Genomic DNA, 8,572 nt, shown 5'->3' with positions numbered 1-8,572 from the left:
TTATCGGTTTATGCGTAACCGTAGCATATGTACAAACTGATTTAATGTTTAAAGACCGCGAAATTTTTATGTCCGTTTGCATTTTTTGATGAAAACTAGCTTGATTTAGAATCTCGCGTCCCTGAAAACTAAAACTTTAGTCGATTTTTATTATCATTTCAATAGCTCTTTCTTAAATTTGGTTGAGTTATAAAAAAGCTTTTTTTATGATTACTTCGACCTTTGTCTCAGCAACAATTAGTAATACAATGCGTGCTTTAAGGCCAACCGCGGTAGACAGTTCATTCAGTTCCCGTCAAGGCAACTTTTTGCGACTGGCGACGATCTTCCTTGAATCGATCGGCGAATCGGTTATCCTCGCCGGATTCGTCCGTCGTCTTTACAATGTCGTCGGCATGTGCTGACGACCGAATCAAGTTCAAGGCGACTTGGATAATAGGAATACGAGTCGTGTTCTAGAAGATATCTCGCATGCCGCATTCAAGCGCAACCTTCCATAGAAGGTTTAACTACCTTCTATGGAAAGTTGCGAATCCGATCATCGAATTAGAGTTAATCGATCGATTTATCCCAGAATCAGTAAAATTATGACATTTCAACGCTATTTATTTGAAGTAAAAGTTGCACTTGTTCAACATATTGATAAGTATTTACTTAGATAAAAATGCAATGTCTGCTTAAGAATAATCTTATAATAATTAAAAAAAAAATATATATATATACATATAACATTATTTGATCTATTATTCTATTTTTCTATGCAAATTTATGTAGGTAGCTTTTGTATTTTGTGCAGTAAAAGAACTGTATTTTTCATAATGTATGATAAGAATTTAACGTGCATATTCACGGCATCCTTTTTGCTAAAGGTGACTTTTACGACCGGCTCCCGAAGTATCGCGGCCGCCTCGTCATTCACCTTATATACGAGCGATACTCATTAGCCAGGAAAGCGGAGCCGCGATCCATATCGAGAATCCTCCGATCATCGCCCACGAACGAAGCGCGAATCTGTCTGATTGTAGCTAAACGAACTCCGGCCGGGCGATGCGTTATAAAGAGGCGCGCGTCTGCGTTATACGGCCTACGTGCGCTTTGCATTTGGTGCGCGCGTGGGCGACAAATTGCGGTAAATTACCACGAAAATCAGGAAACCGTACGTTAGGTCGAGAGGTCGGGTCGTCTTTATTTTACCAACTGCAAATTGTAATTAACTTCTGATTGACACGCCGCGGATTGAGTCGTCGACAGTTTTCTCCGCTTGTATACATGCAACAAAAAAAAGTTTGCCACTTTCGTGACGTATACTGCCTTAACGATATTACCGGCTTTTCCATAATAAATACATCGTATAATTTTGCTATCACGGTTATGTTTAGAGATTTATCAGGATTATTAAAGATTACTTAAAAATTTTACAATTTTTTTAAATCCATTAAAAAGCTCATTTGCAGTGTTCGAATATTATTATAATTTTCCTTTTTATCATGCATGTAAGTGGTATAGATGGTTATGTGTGTATGTGAATCTGATAATAGTCGGAGAACTGTAGAGCGCTATAGTACAACTAATTGCCGACCTTGTCCGACGAGCGCGATGATTGACGTTGCATATTCGGTAATTGCCGCTCATTAACCGACATAGCGGTACCTAGCCGGCTAATGAATGAAATGTAAAAATCGTGATCGCCATGCGAAAGCGGCGAAAAGCGCGTGGGCGCACACCTTAGCGTGGAATTATGATGTCCTAGAATCGTAATCACAATAGTAGGTGATATACCGGCCCGACGTATATCTGTCAGTAAAACAAAGCCATGTTCATAGTCTATTCAACCTTTCTTTCCTCCTTTTTATAAACTAACCGCGAAGTGCCATTTCGAGACATATGATAACTCAAGTCAATTGTACTTTTGTTACATTATTGACATTGCGCCGATTGCGTCGACGTACCGATGGTTGATTGCTCTTACTACTTCCTCATTGCTCTAGAAATTATTTTACGTCCTAATTAATTTTGATTCGCAGCTTGCGATGACAAAATCGTAAAATTTACAAAATATTGCCAGACGTTTTTGGACCCAAGTAACAGAAATTATAATAATCAATTAGGTGATTCCTATAATAACTTAAGCAATTTAATTTTCACTCTAAAAAATAAGTTTAATATAATTTGTAAGTTATTAATAATATGTTAATATTATAACTTATAGAAAACATTGATATTGAAATGAGCAAAAAATCTATCGCGGAAATTAAAATAGTTTTTGACACACATTATTATATGTATATAAAATATGTATATAAAACTAGAATTTAACCATTTTTATAAAATATTAAAAGTTTTTAAAAAGATATATTTAGTAAAGATCATTATAAGCGATTAAATTCACGAGAGTTAACGATTTGTAGGTGTTCGTAATCGAGGAAATACGATATTAAAATGCATCTTGATGTATCATCTAAACGTGTAAACTTTATTTATCTTATATAGCATATATCGCTTCGTTACGCGCCATCGCCTACTGATATGCGATTGCTGCATCAGGACCTCAGTAACTTCGAGACATACGGCCCATAATTGGCCGCTACCTTCCAACTATATAGTTACTTTTAGTACTTCCTTGTTACGTTAAGAATTATTATATACCGGGATTAATTAATTGCGCTGTCGAGACTGAGCAACAACTACATGCTCGTTGACGCAATCGGCACGTTAGATAATGGACCGGAAATATCGTGAGTGCATAGATCATGTTTGCTTTATCTATTTGGGATGTATGACTTATATACAATACCGATTGTCGTGACCAAACAGTGTCAGAATTTTTTTTATTGACTTGTCAATGAATAGGTTTGGAATAATTAAGACAAAGTTGCTGTAATTACATTTAAATTTAATTTCGATGCATGCGTTTATCATGGAACAAATCCAATCTATTTAAAAAGTAAAATCTTTATCTTATTTGATCAAAAGAATATTTTAACAAATTTAATTGTTGTTTTACATAAATTAATAATAAAGTTGATAATTACATTGTTAGAAAATTAATAATTAAAAATGCCGACAAACTAATAGCTCGACAACACACTAGTAGCCTAGTATGTTTTACGTGTATTAGAATATCAAGTGTGTGCGTAGCGCGCGATAGTAAAACTTCACCGACGATTCATATCCACGCCGTCACAGGAAGTTACTTGATAAAAACCATTTATCACGTTATTTATCATATTTATTTTTGCAGGTGCTGCCGGTTGCAAGGCACCGGCGGCATGTCGCGACGATACCACACAGCTACCATACATCTGGGTAAACCCGCTTATCAATGGGCTATCAATGTATTACTGTTCGCGACGTCTTTGGCCGTTGTATTTTAATACATGCACGAATTTCATGTCAATGCATGTGTAAAATGAGTGTCGAGATGAACGACCCCATTCCCAACGCTATCTAGATTATTGCTACAGAAAATAATGCTTCATAATTTTCACCGGCAACCGCGCCTAGTGAAAGTGTAGGATTGTTATAAAAGATCTATTTTACTTTATTACACCGCGTTATTAGAGCATGAAGACAAAAAGCTGCAGATTTATAAAATTTGAAAACTATTTTTGTTCAGAGTCTGGAAGTTTTATTTTGGACTAACATTTATTATAAGCTTTTAATATAAGATATAACTTTTGTTAAATCAATTTACATCAATTTCATAATTTTGATATTTAATAAAACTTTAATAATCAATTTAATAATAACGATAATAATAATAATAGACAATATAATGAGAGAAACTCCATGTGTGTATAAAATAACAAAAATAATTTATAGAATTGCAATAATTATAAAAATGTAAATACGTGTAATATATTAAATAAACTATTTGTTATTTGTTGGTTATACCTCCGCCATGTTTTTACAATTTATGGATTAATAATAATGTTTCATTTATTAATACTAATTATCTTGCTTACCACAAACGCGTGTGATTAAACGCATAGGAAGAAGATGCCGAAGAAGTTGCCGGTAGCTCGATCATCGCAAGAAATCCGTTGCTCTTTGTGCATATCATTAGCGATGCAAATTTGCATCTTGTAGTACATAATTGGCCGATATTGTGTCTTCGTTAAGAAGCCATTCTGCATAACTCTAACAAGTTATCATACAAACGGACGCGACCGGCGGCTTTCCGGTTGAAAGGAAACATTTTCACGTCACGCTGCAATTTTCACGCTTCGGCGATGCCAGCGAGGAGGAAGAGAATGTAAGTAACGGCAAGAATGTTCCGTGAAGGTCTCCAACGCGCGCAAAGGTAAAATTTTTGTAATTTGTTCAGTTCAAGAGTGTCACGGCCGTCGACAAAAAGCGACAAAAGAGGAAAATTTATTATTAACACGGTTTGTGTGTATTTGTAAAAGTATACGACATACATAAGCACAGTCTCATTTATTATATTAATTTGTGCGTTAAATAATAAATATAGAAGTTTTTTCTTGTTCTTCAACATAAATTACTTCTTACGTTTTTATCCCTTGTAAGTGTCAAAAGTTAACAATTAGAAACGTATTTTTAAACTCTTCTCCTCGAAATAGACACGGAAGCGCGCAGTTAAATAAAAAACATCTTATTTCTGGGTATCCTGCTTTATTCTAACAATAAACATTTCACTTTACAAACTGACAACAGGCAGTTCCATTAGAGAAACAGTGCAGAATCGAAGGCTCCGCGACTGGCGAATAGCCAATTCATCAGACTGCAACGGCGACAAGTGCATTCGATGTGGCGAATAACGGACAGGGAAGTAAAGCATCGGTTGTTCGAGTTCCGCCGTCGCATCCCCGCGCGTTTACATAGCATAATTAATATCATTATTGTGATGTCAACGGTAGGAAATGCTACGAGCGCATTTTACGAGTCGTACATATGCGAGTGAGCAAGGCTACCGCGCTGCATATGCTAACGCAAGTACGATCGAACAACGCTGTTTTATGCTAAACGAGTCACGGCTGTCACGTCACCGGGAGGGACAATGCGGCAGACTGCATCGCGAAACACATCAGGATATGCGCTCGGTTAAACGAAAAAAAATCTCCCAGCCCAGAAGAAGTTCCCTTTTCTCACACCGCGCGGTTCTGGGTCACTTGGAAATAAGACTCGCCAACAATAGGTCTTAATGGTGGGAACGATACCGCGTCGATGATAATTTCGAGATCATTTTCATTCCGTTCGATCCTCTAACCATATTCGCGTTCTTCCAGACCCAAATATAAAAAAGGAGGGAGGTATATATTTTTTTATTTAAATAGTAAACATTATGTAAAATTTGTTTGAAGATTTTCTTATGCGTTCTCTTGAGTATTTTACGTAACCGTTGTACTTCATTATATTTATTACTCTAATCTACTTTTTATCATTTTTAATTCAAATTCAAATAACAATGTCTAATAAATATTTATTTAATAAACCGTTCATTTGGCATTTTATTTTTTATTTGGACAATGGATATCATGGAATATTCAGAAAAACGTGTTTTTCTGAATATTCCATGATCTTTCGGGATGTTTTTTAGTTTCTGTCGTAATAGTTAATTACTCGTAATGGTGCTAATGGAATTCGTTGCGAAATTGCAACTGGCACGCATGTGCTGATAGCGACTGTGAGAAACTGCTTTTTCTCGTTCGCCCGTACCATGATGCACTTATATCCGTGAGAGAGTCAAATTTCACTCGAAACAAAGATTTATACCATTGGCTGAACGTAATAAATATTTCTTTAAATTTTTTAAATATTTAGAAAAATATAATCATATATTTCTATATTTATGACGTAGAATAGTCTTTTTACCTTCAATAACTTGTAAATATAGCAGAATCTTAAACTATTTTGCTAAAGAATTCATAGTTACTCCAATACTATGTTGTCGATTTGGCGCACTGATTGGATGAAAAAAATCACGTCTGTCTTGTTCAACAGCGTTCACGTTATTAATCATACGCCCTGTCATACTGTCGTGAGGGAAAAACACTCATTAGGAAAAGAGCAGAATAATATGAGAACGCTTACGCGATAGCGCATCAATAGTTGGTCATGGCTCACGAGTCATTCCGATCTCGACTCGACCGTGCCGATCGATTCGACACGCACTCCGAGCTCTTCAGGCACCGAATAATCGTCTCTCATCTCGAACGACGACGTACTAACGAGACGATAAAGAGAGTTTTTCTACGGAGGAGGAGTCGCAGCTCTTAACTAAGGACAACCTACATGCGTTAAATCCACATGTTAACAATAGTACGCTTAAAAAAAAAACCGAATACTCGAAGACGCGAAAGTCACGAAAGTAACATATTTTTCATCAACCCTTTTCATGTGTTCATTGGTAGCTCGAAAGGAAATTTGTCTATTATTTAATAATAAGCGGGCAAACATCATAATAAGTTTCAAATAAACAACTTTCTTTGCATATTATTTCATATACATATTTACAAAATGATAATTAAAATTATTTACTTATTGTTAGAAATAAAGTTTGTTTATATTAGAAAAAATTATCTTGGATACCCTCTTATCTCTGCACCAAATAGCAAAGTGGTTTAATTTAAAAATTATCGTGTCGGAAAAGGATATGAAAAAAGCCTTAAGGCATCAGTAAGATCACATATGTTACAACAGATTTCTTTAACTCACCGCGCTGTCGGGAACATGCGCATGCCGTTGTCGACAAGCAGGAGATCCAAACGATCTCGCGGTACTAAAAATACGGCCAAGCCGGCCACGTCTCAGGCTTGTTTAAATCGAAACTGAGAAGACGAAGAGAGCGGCGCGAGGAAAGCCGAAGGCCCGTCAACACGCTCGACTAACGTAACGACCGTATACATTCGGCTAAAGGCGCTTCACGTAGAGGGTGACTTTCCTCTCTCTTGCATCCCTCCGATATACTCTACAGCTCTACACTCTTCGTCCCTCCCTCCCCCTTGCTTTGCTCGCAATGAAAACGTCGCGGCGACTTGTTTTATACGCCATTCGAACGGTTGTTAACGGACGGCGCTGAGCAGGCGCCTTCAATGCCGTTCGCGAGCACGGAGCAGGCCGTATAATTAGAAAAAGTCCCATCGGATTTATTACCCCTTCTGTGCGACGGTCGTGATTTATTTGTCGATACGATCGGGGGTGAGAGACTCGCCCGCAGCAAAATTTTCCAAAGCGTGCAGAAACAGTACAGTTTATTGCAATATCTTTATTAATAATCAAAACTCTTAATCGCTATCTATTCTATATTCTATTTTTATATTTAAATTAATTAAATTATTTCTTAATATGTTACATACTTTTCAGTATATAAGAGAAATGACAAAAGAAAATAGAAATAAAGTTTGAGAATTTTAACAATATTGAATTGTTTCAAACGAAATCTTTCAATAAATGATCCAATTCAATTTTAAAAACACTGAGAAGCAAGTTTACTTCTAATCAAACTGTTTCTTGACATTCATAAAAAAAATACGGTGTCAGAATAAATCATTTAAATAAATGTTACATAAAATTTGTAAATTAAATTTGCAAAGATTCGCATCTTTGCTATGCTAAATATAGCTGCTTTATTTTCTACATCAATGAGAAGAGTTTCTATCAATTTTTGTTTTGCAAATACGAGTTTATACTGGAAGTGTGATTTCGTTCGACCTTAAGCGTTGCAAAGATCCATCGACTCTTGACATTAGCACGATCTCTCCCGTGCAAACAGAAATATATCGTTTTCACCGCGAGATTTTTCCATGGATCCACACGTAGTTAGAAACCCTTTCTCAGAAGACCGCCAATAGAAAACGTGGTATTTCAGTGTCGCGAATCTCATTCTCACACGATTTATTGCTACGTAGTTGACGCACATGCATTCTGCAACTTCTCGCCATGTTTTCAACTAAACGACCCGAAAGTCAAATAAAACTCAAAGCTTTTGCAAAGGACAAAATTTTTGTACTAATATTTAATGTATGTAATTTATTATTTATAACAAAAATAAAAATATATATCTATATATATATTTTTAATTAATATATATGTATACGATTTTAATAATTTAACACCAAGCTTGTTATAAGATATATAAAAAAATAACATAAATATTCATTAAAATATCCTAATTTAATGCATTATATTAAAATTATTAAGTTATCTAATTTCCCTTTTAAATTATTTAAATTGTTTAAGAATTCTTATTACGGAATGCAATAAAGAGGATAGCAGATTTTTAACTATTTTTACGAATATTCGGTTTGTTCTGCATTGCGTCGGCGTAGTTCCACTATTGAACGTGCCACACAAGCACGAGGCACACTTTACGTTTTAATATTATGTTTTATTGAATCGATGAAAGCTTCACGCCTCCTTCTCGCTTCTCGTTCGATCATAGATCACATGCTCGTTGTCGATGTTGGAATCGCATTGAGGAAGGAAGTTGTAAATTCGCCTTCCGTCGGCCCACGTCGAATCGATGAGCAGCGATACGTTCCCGCGGGACAAATGCCGCTTTATACACTGTCGCGAGTGTGCACTGTGCAAACGATATAAGGCGCAATCT

This window comes from Temnothorax longispinosus, chromosome 1 (genome assembly GCF_030848805.1).
Source record: "Temnothorax longispinosus isolate EJ_2023e chromosome 1, Tlon_JGU_v1, whole genome shotgun sequence".
In the NCBI taxonomy this organism is placed as follows: Eukaryota; Metazoa; Arthropoda; class Insecta; order Hymenoptera; family Formicidae; genus Temnothorax; species Temnothorax longispinosus.
The sequence above is the reverse complement of the archived record's forward strand: the minus strand, read 5'-3'. Positions refer to the sequence as shown.